General features: G+C 55.1%; 1 protein-coding gene across 2 annotated transcripts in view; it reads right to left on the minus strand.

Annotated features, from left to right (window-relative positions):
• Nucleotides 1-17,875, minus strand: part of HIC2 (HIC ZBTB transcriptional repressor 2) — a 28,818-nt gene extending 10,943 nt beyond the window's left edge. For both annotated transcript variants that reach the window (XM_037067362.1, XM_037067363.1), the window contains exon 1: nt 17,711-17,875. The gene's annotated coding sequence lies outside the window, so the exon portion shown is untranslated. The remainder of the gene's footprint in view (nt 1-17,710) is intronic.
• Nucleotides 17,876-18,407: the final 532 nt, after the last annotated feature.

An 18,407-nucleotide genomic window follows, 5' to 3' on the forward strand; every position in this document is an offset into this window, starting at 1 on the left:
TGGAGGAACATGTCGTCTGTGGCTTCCGATGTGACACCCCCCGCCAAGGGCACCAGTTCAGCCTCATGAGGTCAGAGTGACCGTGGCAGAAGATCACTGTCTCTCCTGGCTCCTCCCTAAGGAAGACCTAAGCTAAAGGTGCCCCTCAAGTCTGGCCCCCATCCCCTGAGCAATACCCCTTGGTATTGGTGTGATCCCAATAGCAAGCCAAACGCACATAAGCCAAAGCCAATGAGGGCAGCAGAGGTGGGACCATGACTCCCTAACCCACGGAGCAGCAATACCCCATGAGGTACTCACTTACCCACAGGCCCTGCCCACCTTAGGCAGTGCACACAGAAGGCTAGAACAGGCCCACCTGGAGGCCTCTCTTCCTACTACCCACAAAAAGGAGAGTGTGCTTCAGTCCCATGCCTTTCAGAAGCCAGGGGAGGAGGTTTTAAGAGGAAAGTAACTCTTGCTTACACAGAAAGCCTAGAATGACCCCCCAACCCCCAATTTTGACAGGAGCTGCCCCAACTCAGTCTGGACACCTACTATGCCTGCAGGAGTGCCGGGCATTCCGAACTGCTCTGGTCATTCAGCCTCCAGGGAGTGCTCCCTGGAGATCAGGCTGACACCCCAGGCCCACCTCCACCCCCACCAGTGGGGGCCTCACTCCCAGTGTTGTTCACAGCTGTACTTCAACCCCTCGTGAATGGCACCCCCAGTGAATGCTGTCCCTTCCCTCGGTGCCTGACCTCAGGCAGGAACACTCGCCCACGGAGGCAAGCTCAGGCACTGTGACTAAAACGTGCCGAATTTCAGGCAACTTCCTGCAGCCTACTCTTGGCCAGGATGGAGGGCCCTGGAGAGAAGGGCAGAGGACAGGGAGAGGCACCCTCAAACCCCTCTTAGGACAGGCCTCATCACCCAGATCTTCAGGAAACCTCCTCACCCCACCTTCGTCCCTGGAGACCCTCCCTCAGTTCTCCAGAGGGGGCCTTCTCTGAGGAGGTGTGGAGCTCTGCTGGGGGGCCAGGATATGCTTCTGCCCAGCCCACACTAAGGCACCCAACATGAGACTGTTCATCTACTTAACTACCTTCTGGTCAAGGAACACCCAGTCAGAAGTAAGAGTGCGTCTCCCAGCTAAGAGCAGGGGGTATGACCACTGTCCCAGACATGCCAGGCTTGGCCCTCATTTCTGCCAACCCCCGCTGCTGTGGTCACCTGGTGCTCCAGGTGTGGATCGCACAGGTGCAGCACTGCCTCTGCCCTGAAGGCTGGCCCCTCCATACCTACAGGAGGACAGCTGGAAGGCAGGGCAGCCACTGCCCAGAAGGTACAAGCAGCCAGGGATGCAGCAGAGCCCGAGGCCCAGCCCCCCACCCACCCACCAAGCCTGCATGCCCACAAGCCCATGACTCCTTTTGTCCCACCCTATAGCCTCCTCTCTACTCACTCAAGGATCCCTCCGTGAAGCCTCCCCTAGCCCACAGGGCAGGGGGCCCCTCTCCCCTTCACTACTGCACAGGCCACACCTCACACTGCACCGATCTGCCTGGTGACAGCCACCGGGAAGACTGAGGTGTTCCCTCCACCTCCGCCGGTGCTAAGACAAGGTTCTGGAGGTGAGCACCTTCCCAAGGTTACCAGAGCCAGTGGCAGAGAGTGAGGACTCAAAGTGTGACTCCAGAGCTGCAGCCAGACCCTCCCTACCTACGGGAACAGACATGGCGCTCGCTCTCCCAGGCAGGAGCAGGGGTGCCACTCACAGAGCGCTGCCCTCCGCATGGCACCTCCACCCTCCTTCTCCCCACCTCCACCACTGGCCTGTCACAGCAGGGCTGCACCTGGGCTGTGTCCTTCTGACTCAGTGAGGGCCCACGGGTGACCCAGCTCCTCCTCCCTGACGAAGTGAGGACCTTCTGGCTGGAAGCCACAAGGTGGGGCCCATCATGCAGCCTGCTCTGGGGGCCCAGGCTGCTCCTGCTACTCCTCTGGGAACAACCCTGGCCTCCATGACCTCTCTGGCCCAATCTTCCAGGCGGGGGTTGGTGGTAAGGACTTGCTGCTCTGGGCAAGCCCAGCCGTGTAATCCAGCCCAGATCTGGATGCCGGCCAGCAGCTCCTGGCTCTTCTCCCAGACCATCCTCCTGGAAAGCAACAGGCTCCACAAATGCCAGGAGATCAGCCTGCCCTCCGACGCAGCTTCTTTGAAATAAACACTTGGGATTCGCTCAGTGCATTGGCAACATGGTGGTGATCTGGGTCCCTGGGCTGGCTTCCTTCCCCACCTGGGGCCGGTGTTGTCGCCCACCCACTGGCTCACCCAGATCAATGAGTGAGGTGGCGACCACCCCAGCCTGACTACCCCGAGTCTGTCCTGAAATCCCTGTGAGCCCCACCGAAGACCCTGTGAAGTCCATGCCGGTCCAAGTCCCACATGGGCCTCAACCACCCTCCAGTCTGTGCCACTCCTATCGAAGAGGTGGGAGGGCTTGTGGGCACCTGGCCACCAGGAGGAAGTGCTGCTCTGAGGGCAAGCCCAGCAGGGGGCTCCAAGGAGCAGTGCACCAGGCCCCATGACCCTCAAGCCTGCTTCTCCAGGGCAGCCTTGGGTCCTCTCCTCCTCCTACCAGGCCTACAACCCTCATATCACTCCTGGCTTTGGTGCCAACAAGGGGAAACAAGGCCAAGACAACCTAGGGGACCTGCAGATAAATTTCCCCTGCTGGCGCTGGCACAACTGACTATCGGGCACCAGGAAAGGCGAAGGGCAGGGTCCTGCCAGGAGGGTCTCAGGCGTATGATGCATACTGCCTAAAATTGGCCCCCGCCCCTTCAGTGCTCTTGACGCAGTTTGGCCAAGAGCTCTGAGCTGGGCCCAAGACCTTGAGTACTAATGGGAAGGGAAGAGGCAGGTGAGTGCTGCTCAGTGGAGAGTAATAATTTAAGATTGTGATTATTGTTACAAAAACCAGGCTCTCCTCCTGACCCTGTCGCCTGCATTACAGTGTCCCCTGCCTGGGGCCTGAGCTGCTGGGAAAAAGCTTGCTGGCAGTGACAGGAACAGGGGCCTGGAGGCGAGAGAGCCTGTGGGAGGCTGGCAGGGTGGGTCTGCTAATAGGACAGCAGAGCAGGGGAAATCACTCATCCCTATCAGTCAGGGACCAAGTAGAAACCCAGCAGGCACTTCAGCATGGAGGCAGACAGGCCCGGTGGGTTCCTGCCCCTCCAGTCCCACTTCATACTAGTCTTGCTTGTTGTTGGGTGTGGTACAAGGACCAGCAGCAGCACCTGGAATCTCTCTTAAAATGCAGGCGCTCAGGCCTCATGCCAGAACTCAGAACAAGAACCCGCATTTTAACCCCAAGGAATACATACACACCTTCAAGTCCAGGAGGAGCTGGAGTGGGTTATAGGCTTCTAACCCCCAGAAGGAACGATGCCCTGCAAGCAGTGAAATCTCCACGGATAAGCGTCAGGAGTAAGGAGACAGTCCCAAAAGGGAAGACAGGCCTCCCACAGAAACAAGCCTGGAATGTGAGACAGAGACTGAACCTGGTTACGAAGGCCTCTTGGAGCCAGGAAGGTGGCCGGGGGTTCTAGGCACGGGCAGCAGGCAGAGGACTCAAGGAAGGGATGAAGGACAAGCAGGGGCGGCAGAATGGTTAAGTAGGTGGAAATGCCACACTCGAAGGACAGAGCTAAAAGGGCACTGGTGAAGCCTGGTCTGTGCCCCGGGAAGAGACTATCTGGATCATCTCACTTGCCCCAGGACACCCTTCAGGCCAGATAACTGAGCCTAGGAGGGAGATGTGAGTCACGGATGAGTCACAGAGCTGCAGCGGCCCAGCCCAGGGATCTGGGAAGAGACTCTCCAACCCGGAAGTTTCAAAAACAATCCTAGTAGCTAACTATTTCTTATGCCAACGGCAGGAAGAATCACCTCTCGGAGTGGATGAGTCCTCCCCAAGAAAGTGTGTGGGAAAAACTCTTGAGGCGAGATGGCCTTAAGGAACCTCTGCCCTGCCCCACAGCTTGACTCTCCCGGCCAGGATGACACAGAAATGGTGTGCTAAAGAGGAATTAGAAAAAACAAAACTGATGCCAGACAGCAATGATGGGTTTTGGTTGGTCAGACAAAGACTAAAAGAATTATCTCCCGCCCTGGCTGATGTAGCTCAGTGGATTGAGCTCGGCCTTTGAACCACATGATCGCAGTTCAATTCCCAGTCAGGGCACACGCCTGGGTTGCAGGCCAGTTCCCAGCAGGGGACTCACGAGAGGCAACCACACACTGATATTTCTCTCCCTCTCTCCTTCCTTTCCCCTCTAAAGATAAATAAATAAAATCTTTAAAAAAAGGAGAATTATCTCCCACCCTGGCCAGGGAGCTCAGTTGATTAGAGCATCTTCCCAATATGCCAAAGATGCAGGGTCAATCAATCCCTGGTCAGGACACATAAATAAGTGGAACAACAAATCGATGTGTGTTTCTTTTTTTCTTTCTCATTTTTCCTCTCTCTCTCTCTAAAACCAATTTATTAAAAAAAAAAGGAAGAAGGAGGAAGGAAGAGGAAGAAGGAGGGAGGAAGAGGAAGAAGAAGAGGAGGAAGAGGAGGAGGAAGAGGAGAAGGAAGAGGAAGGGGAAGAAGGAGAAGGAGAAGGGGAATTATTGTCTCCCAGGGAGGAAAGAGAAAGGTCACATTTTAAAATGAGACCAAGCAAGACTACCCTGGCTGGTGTGGCTCAGTGGATGGAGTGCCGGCCTGCAAACTAAAGGGTCCACTGGTTCAATTCCCTGTCAGGGCACCTGCCAGGGTTGCTGGCCAGATCCCCAGTTGGCAGCATACAAGAGACAACCAATTAATGTTTCTCTAGCACATGGATATTTCTTTCCCTCTTTTTCTCCCTCCGTTCTCCTCTCTCTAATAATATATAAAATCTTTTTAATAAATAAATAAATAAATAAATCAAGTAAGACCAAGACTAAGCATGCAAGCCTTTTCGGCCAGAGAGCACACCGCAAGGTGCGCACCACCAAAAGCCACTTGGGCAGGCACTGGCTTGGCAGCCCTGCTCCTACGGGGGGCAGCTGAAGGTGCAGGGACTATCACCCACCCATCAGTGGTCAGTGAACAGGACTGACTGCTTAGGGTGAAACAGATGACTCTGCCTTCTGCGGGTCAGAAAGAGCTGATTGTTGGCAATGCCGCACAGCTGACTGCCATACAAGTGCACGAGTCTCTCAAACACACTTTGACCAAAGCAGCCAGACCCGAGATACTATGCAGTGCAAGTCCATTCATGTAAGTTCAAGTTGGAAAGCAAGAATCCAGGGTCTCAGGAGCTCGGGAGGATGGGGGGGAGGGCATGGAGAAAAGGCAGCTGGGGGTTGAGAAATAAGCGGTGACTCAGAGAACACACAAGGGGCTTCGGGAACTGTGCTTCTCAGTCTGGATGCTGGTTACACAGCATGTCCATCTATGAAGAATCCTGGGAGCTGCCGTCGTGATTCTGCCTACTTCTTACGGGGTTTACAGTGCGCAGAAACCTTCAGGAGGGGAAGCAGGGTTTGGTCTTGGACCTGACTGGCAAGTAGAACAAAGCCAGGCAGTAACACTCTCTGAACGCCCAACTAATAACAATCACAAGACAGAAAAAAAAAGGGGAAGGTGGCCAAATTCAGGATGGAGTGTCCATCTTGGAAGAGGGAACTCTGCAGACAGGCTTGGAATCCACAGGGAACCTAGAAATAGCCTTAAAATCTCTTATTAGGGGCAGACAGACATCTGACATCTGAAGAAAACAACAACCCGAGGATATTTTTTTTAATCTTTACTGGAGATAAATGCTTATTGATTTTAGAGAGAGGGGGAGGGAGAGACAGAAATCAATGTGCGAAACACCGAGTGGTTGCCTCCCGTACACACCCCAAACAGGGATTGAACCCACCTTCTAGGTATGTGCCCTGACCATGGATCGAACCCGCCACCTTTTGGTGCTGAGGACGCTCCAACCAAATACGCCCCATGGACCGGGCCTGATACTGGTTTTAATCATCCTACTATCTAGCTGATACTTCTCAAGAGAGAGAAGGGCTTTCTTTTTAGATCCTGGGCAGCCAAGTCCAGGGGAGAAGAGGAAACAAGAGCTCAGCAGGCTGGGTACAAACACCACCAAAGAGTTCCCAGCAAGGGCCTCAGTGGGTCCTGGGCACGGCCCACTTGGCACACCAAAGGGAAGCAGCCAGGAAGAAAATGGACCAGGCCCCCAGGGACTGCTGTCAAAGGTGCTGGTGGGCAGGTCAAAGGAGTGCCCCCTTGCTCCTGCATGGACGGTCACCGCCCCCAGTGCCTCAAACAAAGGGCTTAAGTCGCTGAGCCAATAGTAAGGGCCAGGTTGTTTTAATCCCAAGGGGAGGGGGGCGGAGCAGGACAGAGACACCTGGAGCATCCACTGAAGTTTTTAATAGTTATTTTTAAGGATAAAAATTAAGGAACTGCTCCAGAAAATTTTACGGCCTGTGGCACTGTGCCCCAAAAGCCTCCAGGTGCAACACTTGACAAGAGAGGACTCACCTGTCCAGCAGTAACTTGAACGGTCTCCACTCAAGACTCAGGGGGAAAATGTTCAAAAGCTTTCTCACCCTCCTTTTTATACTGAGTCTCAGAGGTGCTGGAAGAATTGTTTAAAAAAATGAAAGAACTGGGTTTAGCCCTGGCTGGCATGGCTCAGTGGATTGAGTGCCAGCCTGCAAACCAAAAGGTCACCTACCAGTTCAATTCCTGGTCAGGGCCCATACATATGCGGGCCAGGTCCCCCATGGCGGGTATGTGAGGGGTGACCAAACGATGTTTGTTTCTCTCGCACGTCGCTGTTTCTCTCTGCCTCTCTCTCTCCCTCACTTCCCCCTCTAATAAATAAGATCTTACAAAAACAAAACAAAACTGAGTTTAGAGACAAAATAAACAGGCGCTTCTCTGGCTGGAAGTGTAGAGCTGGGGGCGTGTGAAAACCGGGCTTCTCAGGCAGCGAGAAAAGAACCCGTAACTCTGAACTCACACAACCCAGACACTGACCCTGATGCCCCCTCCTGCCTGCAGTGCGATGGACTATGACACAGTGCCTCCTCCGACCACCCCAAGTGGGGAACGAGGACACAGGAACCACAGGAACGGCGGCAACGGCACTGAAGTGACTCAGAAACAGAGATTAGCGCCCAGCTCTGTGCAGGCAAGAGGCAAACCTGGCCAGATCCAGCTGCTCGCAGGCCAAGAGTCCAAGAGTGCAGAGAACAAGGAAGAAGAGCTAAAGAATGTTTAACCCCAAATTCAGAAGAGCAGTGACTTCTGGGAGAGGCAGGGATGAGCACAGGTGAGGTCCAGGGCTGCCCCCACCCCCATTTCTCACAGCGGGCGGGGGAGCCCAGGGGTGTGTTTCCCAATAGTTCTGCCTATGCGTATGCATGTAATTCACAACCTCTGCTCATCGCTTCTGTAAATAAATTGGAGCACAATCTCCTAATCTACTGAGGAAGCTATCGTGCTCTGTGCAGACATCCCACAAGAAAGAGGAGATGGACACAAAACCCTGGAGATCCAGGGAGAAGCCAAGGGAGCTAAAGCTGTGCAACCCTCACTGCGCATCCCCTCAGCCACCTGACCCAGGCACCCCGAAAACCAGCAGAGCCACACACAGCTGGGCAAACATGACAAAAATGTGTAAACAAGGGCTTCAGAAGGTCAGTCCCACAGGGGATGCCCAGAAAACATCACTCTCCTGATGCACAGAAAGCAACAGAAGCCAGGGCAGACTCCTGTATCTGGGAGGGTCAGCACGTCTCACCTGTCAGGAAGGAAACCCCCGGTTCTTCCCAAGGACTGGTGGGGAAGAAGAGTAGTTAAAAAGTCATTCCAAGTGAAAATATTGAAGTCTAGCACAAATCTCCCCTCTGCAGCCTATGCCCCCTCCAATTTGGAGTCCAATCAACCCTGAGTTATCTTTCTCAAACACCAACCTCATCAAGTCACTCCCCTGCTTAAAGCTTTCAATGGATTCCTAGTACCTGAATAAAGTCCACACTCCGGCCTGGCCTGCACAGCACTTCCCAGAGGGGCCCCAGCCCACCTCTCAGCTGGGCCCCTTGCAGTCACACCTGGATGCCCCCTCCTCTTCCAAGACCTTTCCGCATTGTCCCCTCCCCCCAACGTCAGCACTAGCTACCCGGCTGCTTCCCACTGTGCACCTTCACTTCTGCTCATGCCATCCCCCACCCGCCGCTCCCTAACCAGCTTCCCAATGTTAGAGACCCTGAGTCCCACTAGTCAGGCGGCCACAGCAGCACCTGGCATGCAGCAGTTCAGCACAGCCTCATAAACGTTTATTAGGTGAGCAAACGCCAGTCAGGAAGAAGCAGTGCTGAGCAGAGATAGGGTGAAATAATACATGAGAGAAGATAAGGTGGAGGTGGTGAGGGGAGAATGATAAAGGAGAGCAGGCTGCCCAGAGCCCTCCCTTGTCACTGGTCCCAAAACTGGTGTTTACATTCTTAAAAATTGGCAAAGACCCCCAAAAAACTTTTATGGGACCTATGTTACTGTAGCTGGTGTTACTCTATTTACTGTTCTATTTACTGTACTAGAAAAACTGGTAAAATATAAAGTGCAATTGATCTAAAACATCAATAATAAGCCCATTTTATGTTCACACGAAAAAGAAAACTATTCCAAGTGAAAAAATACTAGTGAGAAGAATGACACTGCTTCATGTTTTTGCAAATCTCTTTTTTAAAAATATTTTATTTATTTACTTTTAGAGAGAGAGGAAGGGAAGGAGAAAGAGTGGGAGAGAAACATCAATGTGTGGTGGCCTCTTATGTGCCCCCTACTGGGGACCTGGCCTGCAACCCAGGCATGTGCCCTTACTGGGAATCAAACCAGCGACCCTTTGCTTCACAGGCCTGTGCTCAATCCACTGAGCTACACCAGCCAAGGCTGTTTTTGCAAAGCTCTTTAACGTTTGGCTTAAGAGACATAACCAGCCTCTAGCCCTGGCCAGGAAGCTCAGTGGTTGTAGCATCGTCCTAACGCACCAGAGCTGCGGGTCTAATCTCTGGTCGGGGCAAGCACATACAAGAATCAAGCAGAGTGCGCAAATTAATGGAACCCCAAGATCAACGTTTCTCTATGTCTCTCTCTCAAACCAATAAATAAAAACTAAATAATAACAATAATAAAGTACCCGAGTTCCCCTATTGGCTTCTGTATTCAGTTTGTTTTGATTAAAGTCTATGAAGAAATTTTACACAGATAGAAAGGAGGAGTACGACCATAACCTTTTCAGATATGTGGCTATTCTTCACTGATATCCATTAAAACTTGACAAGGGGAAGCTTCTCAAAAGTTGCAGTGTAGAACCTGAATGGTCAGTGACTTACTCCTATCTGCTTATAACACAAAAACTCACTGGTCTACCCGGTACCTCACACCCACCCAGGATTCTGTACTACCAAGCACTGGTCATCTGGAAAGTACTGGTTCACTGAGTTAACCGCATCTTCTAAATTCTGCCCCATTTCATTACACAACACCAAAAAACCCACGTTAAAATCACCACCAACTTTAGAGAAGTCTTGAAGTCAGGCTCCTGTTGACAAATACAAGTTTTTCAAAATTCTAGTTTTCCCAACAGCTCTTCCACTGGCAACAAGTATTGCCAGTTGTCTTCCTCGAAGCGGCAAGGCTCCCTTCGTTCATTTGAGAAAATGTCTGGTAAACTGTGAGTCTGAATGACCACACCTCGTCTGTCCGTCGCTCACTCAAGCGAAAATGACGCTCGGCACACAGCCCAGACACACGTGAGGGCGTTTCCTGAGGACAACCACCATTCTCCATCTGTGACAGGCCAGCCTCCTGTGCACTCCCATCTTGTCACAGAGAACTCCGAGCAGCCGTGTGCTCCAGGGTCTAGTTCTACTCCTCGACCACCCGTGCCGCCTCCCCACGGCACCCGGAGGAAGACGGGCAGTCTTGGTCCAGAGCACTGGAGGGGCAGGGGCCAATTTTAGGCAGTATGCACCATAAGTGGGGCCACCTCCATGGCTTTACACCATCAGTGCAAGTGCCAACATGGGGCAAAGACCAGTCACTTCGAAACATATGGAGAGGGTCTTGAGGACTCCCAGGGGTCTACAAAACACTCCAACAACAGCTGACAACCATTTGAAATGTATCTGCCAACCCATTTTTCAGGCAAGGAAATGAGGCAGAGAGAGAGAGATCTGTCCCATGGAGGAAAGCAGGTTTCGCGCCAGAGTCCTCTTTCTACAAAACCACAGCTGTTCACCAAACAGTGAAATTCTGGGTAAGGGACTCCGGCCAAACTCGAGAGTAACACATTTCAAGCAAATAAAAAGAAGTGCCATTTCAAATGGCACCCACCAATACTCTTAGAGGCAGGGCTAGCGCGAGCCATTGAAGGACCCCAAAGACCTGTTCACTCCCAGAGCAGGCAATACCTGGACAGGCAAGCTGGGCCTCTGGCGGCAGAGGTGATCAGTGGGGGAGGGGTGCTACAGAAAGCAGGATGTGCATGTTGCCTGCTGGGGGCATGAAGTCAAAGTCCCCTTCTGCCCAAAGCAGCTAGGCCAGCCCTGCTGCCCTTATCAGCATCAACACACGCATGGAATGTGGGACTTTGGAAACAATCCTCTCCACCAGGCCTGAACCCCTCTGAGGCTCAGGTTGACTTACTACCACCAAAAGACAACCCAAGCCCGGTGCTCAAGCCACTCACTCCTGGAGAAAGGCACCTGCTTCAGGTGCTCTGGTGGTGGCCCAGGGCACCTTGGTACGCTGCTGCTTCGCCCCTCCCGTCACCAGGATTGCCAGGACCACCCTGGACCCATCTACCAAGACACAGACTTACAATGCCAAGAGGCCACCGTGTGTTCATCCCCAACACCAGGCTGGGCAATGCCTGAGCACCTCTCATTTGCCAAGAGAGGAAAAGAAGCCCAGCTCCGAGTTTCCGGGGACACCGCCCCTCACACGGCTCTCCGGGAGTGAGTTGCCATAGGGTCAGGGATTCCAACAGGCCAGAAGGAAAGGAAGGAGTTGTGTGACTAAAAGGATAAGAATGGCCCAGAGTCCTCTCTGCCCTCCAGGTCTTGGGAGGAGGGGGAGGGCACCTCCTCAACCGGCTTGTAATGGTCCTTCCCCAGCTCCAGGAACTGGAATCCCTGGCTTTGTCCAAAGCAGCCATCTCACCACCCCACACAAAATGAAACCCGTGGCTGTCCCCTGGCCTCAGCACTGCCCAGGGGAAGGAGCCTACACATATGCATCCAAGGCTGCTGTGCATGTTTCTCACACTCTTAGAACTTCTCTACCTACTTCCTAGCCATGCGGCTGGAGGGTCATTATCTAAGCTCTCTAAGCCGCTCGTACAATGGGGATTGAGAAAATAACGGGGACTGCACAGGTATGTTCTGAGGGTTAAATTTGTGTGTAAAGCGCCTCCCACAAGGCCTAGCATGGGGTAAGAGTCCAACAGTGAGCGCCCAGCCTTCTTCTGCCGCTATTTGCCTAGCATTCTATCAGGAACTCGGCAAGAACCATCTCGTCCCAGTTTTCCAGCAAAGTTGCCATTAGCACCCACTAGACAGAAATCAGCTGCCTTCTACCAAGGGGAAGGGCAATGAGGTCCTGAGGAGGGGTAGAGTAGAGGCAAAAGCCCTGAGGCAGGAATCTATTCCCAGGACCACCCCTCTCAACTCGGCCCCCTGGGTCCCCAGAAAAGGAACCAAGGGAGGACCCCCCGGACTTGACTCCACACCACCCCCTTCCTCCCCAACAACCCAGCCCCGACCACCCTCCATCCTATTCCCTTCACAGCCCCAGCCCAGGCTGCTGCTCTTCCTGCTCCATGGGCACTTCCTTCCCAGGACACCAACCAGGGCTGCAGGAGACCACACCACACCCAGGGGCCTGGACACTCACCTCACATGGTAGGCCGCACGTAGCAGCAGACGCTGTCCTGCGTCCAGTCAGCCAGTTATGAACTAAACCCCAGGACAGCCCATTGTTCCGTCCCAACAACGGGGGCGGGGCTGGGCTGGGCAACCAAGCCTTACCTGAAGCTCTGCCTCCAGCACCCCGCCCACTCTGCCTTCTGGCCCCTTGTTGGAGGTCCCCCTCACACACCTTACCCAGATAACAGCCCAGAAAACCACCTCAGGGACCAGTCTCTCTCTCTCCCAAGGACTGTGAGGTCAAAGGGAAAAGGAACTGCAGGTCCCAGGCGTCCCCAGCTACAGTCACAGTGGGCTCGTTAGGGAGCTGCAGTGAAGCCGGATGTCACTAAGTCAGACCTTGCCGGGGCACACAGAGGCCAACCAGGGCCAAGAACACAACCAAGAAACCAGGACAGGTGGACTCTGAAGGCCAAGCAGGACCAAGTCTTGCAGGCCCTCCCACTGCCACCCAATTAAGAGGGACCATGAAGAGTGAGCCCCCTCTGTACCTGGAGTTTCTCCAAGGCCCTGGTAACTAACAGCCAGTCAGCCAGCCCAACTTGTTCCGTGAATCCGATCCCACTAGGCCATCAGAGTAAAGCAGTCTGTGACCACCCTAGGTCACATGCACTGGTCTATTTGGATTCACCACTTGCTTGTTTCTATAATTGACAAAGACTTATCACCTGCTAAAGCAGTGGCTCTCAAACTTGGCTACACACCGGATTCATTTCAAAAGCTTTAGGACAAATGCATGCCTGGGCCCACCCCAGAGATGGGCTGGGCTGGCCTCCACCAGCTCTCAGGTGATCCTAATACACAGAACTGAGAAGCAGAGCAGCAACGGGCACGCCTCAGCCAGGTAGCACAGGTAACAGCACACACTCAATGGTTCAATGTGTAGCCTGTGCTCATCACCAAGAAAAGTTCCACAGGGGCAGGCCACTGACTGAGGCCCTGGCCGACTCTCCAGCCATCAACCCTACTCTCCCACCGAATTCATTTTGTGTGAACAAAAATTCACCAAGAGCTTATTATCTTGCAAAGCAGCACAGGTGAGGGAACTGCAAAGGCGATGGTGCAGTCCCCTTCTTTAAAGGGCCTGCAACCAGGCAGATGAAGCCAAGGGGCTCAGGCCCCAGAGCAGTGAGAGGAGCGGCACCTCCACCTATGTGTGTAGGGGGATGGTGGTGCTGTTCTCAAGGCACTGAGTGGCCCCACGGTCACCTGAGAGAACCCACCCATCCAGAGGTGCTGCTGGGAAAGCAGCCTGAGGCCTTGGGAGCAGCCTGGGAGGCACCGGAGGAGCCTGCACAGGAGGTCACGCCCACGTCAGAGCCAGCAGTCCTTCCATCGCCACAACAGGCCAACTCCCTGCGACAGAGGCACCCACTAAGCAAAGTGCAAGCTCTGTCTTTCCTTCATTGCCCTTGGAATTGCCATGGGACGAATGAAAAGACTGGGCCACCTGCCTTTCCAAAACCTACTCTCCCTTCTCACCACCCACCCCACCCCCGCCCCACAGGAATGTGCTACAAAGCTCACAAGCAGCAGCAAGGCCCTTCTGTAAGAGGCAGCTGACTGTCCCTTCTACTAGAAGGACCTGCTCTAACACCAAGGCAACACTCTCTCTCCCCTCCCCTCACCCACATAGGACATCACCACGAAAAACACAGAAACTGAATAGTCAGAAGGAGGGGCTCTGAACCCCTTCCCCGCTGTCCCAGGCAATTACTTTTTCCTTTTTTGCTTTTTTAAAATTTAATTTATTTTAATTGTTGTTCAAGTACAACCAGGCAATTTCTTAGGGTCCCGTTCTCCAGTCAGTCAAGGTGCCCAAGCTCTGACCCCTTCCTCCTGGACTGTGGTGAAGCCTGGTGCCAGCTACTGGCTTTCTCTCCCTTATCAAACTCAGTGGGGGCCCACACACAACCCCCACCCGCTTTTCTTGCTTTGCCACTTCCGGCTCAAACTGGGCTCCAAGTTGAGCCCGCAGTCCCTCTCCTGAGCCCCCCCCCGCCCCCCCGCCGAGCTGAGGTCCCTAACCCTTAGGGCAAGGCCCCTCCCAGAAGGAAGCGCAGCCTGGTGGTGCCAGGCAGAGTCAAACTGGCCTGGCTTGTTTACAAGTCCCTAACCAAGCCCCTAACCGGGAGACAGAATCACTGTCTTGGGAGGGGGCTCTCTGTGCTGCCCCCCCCACACCTCCACCCCTCGGATCTCAGACCTCTCCAGATTCCACATCACAGGGGCCCTCACAGGCCCTGGCGTCAAAGGCATTTACCCTCCAGCCCCAACCGGACCAGCTGCTTACTTGCAGCTTCAGCAAGTTATTTAACCTCCAAGTCCCAGTTACCCCTATGTGAGAGGGCGCTCTTGGGTGATCAGGTGGGAGCTGACCACTTTGCAGCAGGTCTGTGAGCACCAGAAGGCAGAGACCAGCATGATTACTCTAGCCACAGAGTCTGGGCACTGCATTTGCTCTCAGAAATGTGTTGAATGAATAAAACCTTATGAAAGAGCCTCACAGGTGCCTGGCACACAGTGGGTGTTCCTGTGCTAGCTTGTGACAGCATCTGCAGGGTCACGCTCTGTCACTGTTTCGTCTCCTCACCCACACTCCATGCTGCCACTGTGACTGAATGCACTCCCCGTCAAAACCCACTCCAACAGCCAACCTCAATGCAGCATGCCACCCATGGCGCTGCTCCTCCAGCTGGGAGCTGGCCCCACCCTCCATGCCTCACAGCCACCATCCCTGTGGTGCCCTCTGAGCTCCTGTCTGTCACTGTGCCAGTCCTTATCACCCCATCTTACAAATCATTTGTTTGCTTGTCTGTCTTCCTCAGACTGAGCTCTGGAGGGCAGCGATCTGTGAATGTAAACTCAAGTTCTGCTTCCATTTTACAAACAGGACACTAAGACTCAGAGAGTTTATCACTGTCCAAAGTCAGGGACAATAAATGGCAAAACCAGTATGGCTCTCCCAACTTTCTGACTAAGCCCACCTCCCCTCTCACTGCCCTGAGGGTCTCTCCTCAGTTGGACTCCAAGAGCCCGGATGGCAGGAACTTGATTTGTTGTTGGGAGGCGAAAGCTGCCTCCCAGGGAGCAGGAGCAGCCACGAAGAAGAGCTCCCACTCTTCAGGTGACCACTTATAGGGGGCAGTGGCCCTCAGACCCAGCGGGCAAGGCAAGCCAGCTACGGGTGGGGCTGACTGGGAGAGGCCAACAGGCCAAGCAAAAGGGCAGAGCCACAGGTCCCCTGGGTAAACTGAACTTTATTCCTTCCTCAGTTCTCTGACTCTCCAGAACTGTCCAGCCAGCCCTCCTCTGAAGGCTAGCTGCTGATTAAAAGGCACTACACCCACCCCCAGCTCTAACCCTGGCAGACAATAAGCACTCTGGGAAGGCAGCAGGCCTGTCAGCTCAATAATGCAAAACCCTGTTGCTCAGGAGTCCACAACAGCTGACTTCAAGTGGATTCGAGGCTGTGCTTATTAACAAAATGAGAAATCCGATCTATGGAAAGAAAACACTATGTGAGGATTAATCCAGGACTGAAGCTTGTGGAGAAGGCTGGGCTGCTTGCCAAGACCAGGGACCAAAGACAGGATCATGCCTACCTGTCCTCAAAGCAGGTACCAAGCAACGGTAGAGGACACATCACCTCTGCCTTTCTATTGCCAGCAATTGCAGCAATCATTTCAGTTTTGCTTTAATTAAAGACCTGGTCCCCTCAGGCTGCTTCTCCTCTACACAGAGCCAGCAACCAGAGGGAGATTTTTCTTTTCAGGAATCGCTTATAAAAGTCGAGTGACTAATCTACAAGTCCCAACAACTGGCAGGAAAACACTGCAGGGATAAATTCTGGGCACGCACCAGCACTCTAGTCCAAGCGAGACAGGCTGGGCAACAGGCACTCAGCAACACCCCAAAACAGGCTTGCAGGAAGCCAGGAGCCAAAGAAGAGTAGACCAGCCTAGGAGCGCTGACTCCCAAGATAGGCAGGCAGGTGGGGAGCCTCCTCCCAGCCTTCCAAGACCTGCCTGTGGTACATAGACATTTTCATATTAAGCCCAACTGCGCAGGACTAAAAGATTCACTCCAAGGCACAGTGACCAGCCAAAGGACTCACTGCAGCCCTCAAGTATCATCCTCCCATCCACCCCCCACCCTCACCCCCACCCCCAAGCTAAGAGCCGGCTCAACCAGCAATCTCACCACACAGCTTTGTCTCTAGAGGCTGGCCTGAGGCCGCCCATCTGCTTTTTTTCAGACCACTCCAACAACCCTGCTCCGCTGAGAGTACACTCTTTCCTTGAGCCAGGGCTACACACTGGCCACATGGCCTGTGCTCCTGAAAATGTCTGCTGAAAGGCCCACGGAGTCCAGACGCTGGCAGATGGGAATGAAGAGGAAGAAGTAAAGCCAGAAGCTGGGAAGCAAAAAATGCTAGCTCCAGAAAGGTGCTGGGTTTGGGTGCCCCAACTCCATCTTTCCAACCAGAGGGGCCCCTGGAGAACAGCCCCAAGATCAGCCCACAGGCTCTGAAGACCCCTCCACTACCTGGCAGCTCTTCCCTCCCCTCAGTACAAGAGGCACAGCAATCCCCACATCAGTCAACAACCCCCTGCCACAGGATTCCTATGGGCAAGACGTTGCCCCTCCCCCCACCACATATGTCAGAAGGGTGGCCTCCCTGGGTTACACCCCTTCTGCTTGGGGGGGGGGGGGTTCGGGAACCCAGCTTTCCAGATGTGCTTGGAACTCCTACTAGAAAAGACACTGGAGACGGAGGGGATAGGAGAAGGCATGGATAAGTAACTTCAAAACTGCTCCAGCCTATTCGGATCAGCACTGGGCCCCCTTCTCCAGGCAGTCCCACTCTGTTCTGGGTGGGGCCGCTGGGAGCATTATCAGGCCTGGTTCCCTCCCCTCCATAAGTCACTGCCCCCCCCCCAGGAGAGGCATCCCCCGCCTCCATCCCCCCACCAGCTAGGCCTGTGTGAATATGAACAATCTTGGTTGATAAACAGAGTGACAAGCTGGGGCCCTTCAGCCCCCTCCCTCTGCCAGCCGACCCCCTCCCCCAAACCCATCTCTCTTCCTGCCAAGCGGCTGCCTACAGGAGCGATCTGGGGGCAGGGCAGCCAGCCTACCAGCCGCAAGACCTGCGGTTCTGGGAGCTGCCCCTCTAGGCCTGCCCGTCTTGCCAGCTTTTCTGTGGGAGGGGGCAAAGGAAGGGGACCACAGACCACGCAGGGCCGCAGTTCTGGAAATAGCAAAATCCCCCAGGGAGGGGCGGCCGCGGGCCACGGTCCTTTGCATAATGGGAGCCCGCCCGCCTGTCAGGCAGCGCAGCTCGCTCAACGCTGTTCGGATTAGATTGCTAATGAAAAGGCACAAAGAGCCGGCGCCCGCCGACCCGCGCTCCGCAGACTCGCGTACGGGCTTGGCGCGGCCCCGGGGGCTTTGTGCTTGGGGTCCCCCACCGCCTGTGCCCGGACAGGCACCGGGGCCACAAAGCCCCAGCGGGCTGCGCAAGGTCCCTCGTGCGTCCCGCCCAGGCCCGGCGGACACTCGCGCCCCTCCCACGCGCGCAGACCCACGTCGGCCGGGCGCGCGCCCGCCCACGCCCCTGCCCCCAGGGGCGCGCCCGTCCGCGGCCCCCGCCCGCGCCCCTAGCTATCCCTTACCGCCCCTCACCTCATGTGCGTCGGCGGCGTCGTTCAGCCAGCCGGCCGGCCGGCCCTGCCTGCGGCTCCTCGTCCTCGGCGCCCGGCCCGCGCCGCCCCGTCCTCCTGCCGCCGGCCCGGCTCGGCTCCCCGCCCAGCGCGCCCGGAGCGCTGCTCACAGCCGCCTGCCCGGCGCCATCTTGGAAGCTTGTGACGTCGGCGCTGCTTGCTCACCCCTGACCCACAACTGAATGGGCAAGCAGCCGGGCTGGGCTGGGGCGGGGCCTGATGCTTGGGCGGGGCCTGAGGGGGCGGGGCCGGCGGACCAGCGGTCCGAGCACTGGGCGGGACGGACGGTCGCCGGACCTCGCCGTGGGGGAGGGGCTCCCGAGGGGAGCTCGGAACCCAGACCTCGGTCGCCCCTCTGGATCCGCACTCCAGGTGAGGGAGCTGGGCTGCTAACTCGCCCCGGAAACTCCCGGACCGCACACCCCAGAGAAGAGGACTCTGGCCCCCCACAGTCCCAGGCCCAGCCCCCAAACTGAACTGACCCCCTTTGAGCCTGACCCTGACCTCTCGGAGCCCCCCATGAAGAACCCCTAACGCCCTGTGCCCACCTTCAGTACACCTTCTCACCCTTAATGCGTGCCTCCCTCAGGAATCCCACCTTCAAAGACGCAGCCCCCGGAGAATGTAGGCTGCGTGGTCTGGGCTCCTGGGGAGACCCC

The sequence above is a fragment of the Sturnira hondurensis genome, unplaced genomic scaffold, assembly GCF_014824575.4.
Source record: "Sturnira hondurensis isolate 20B ecotype Veracruz unplaced genomic scaffold, ASM1482457v3 Scaffold0017254, whole genome shotgun sequence".
NCBI lineage: Eukaryota > Metazoa > Chordata > Mammalia > Chiroptera > Phyllostomidae > Sturnira > Sturnira hondurensis.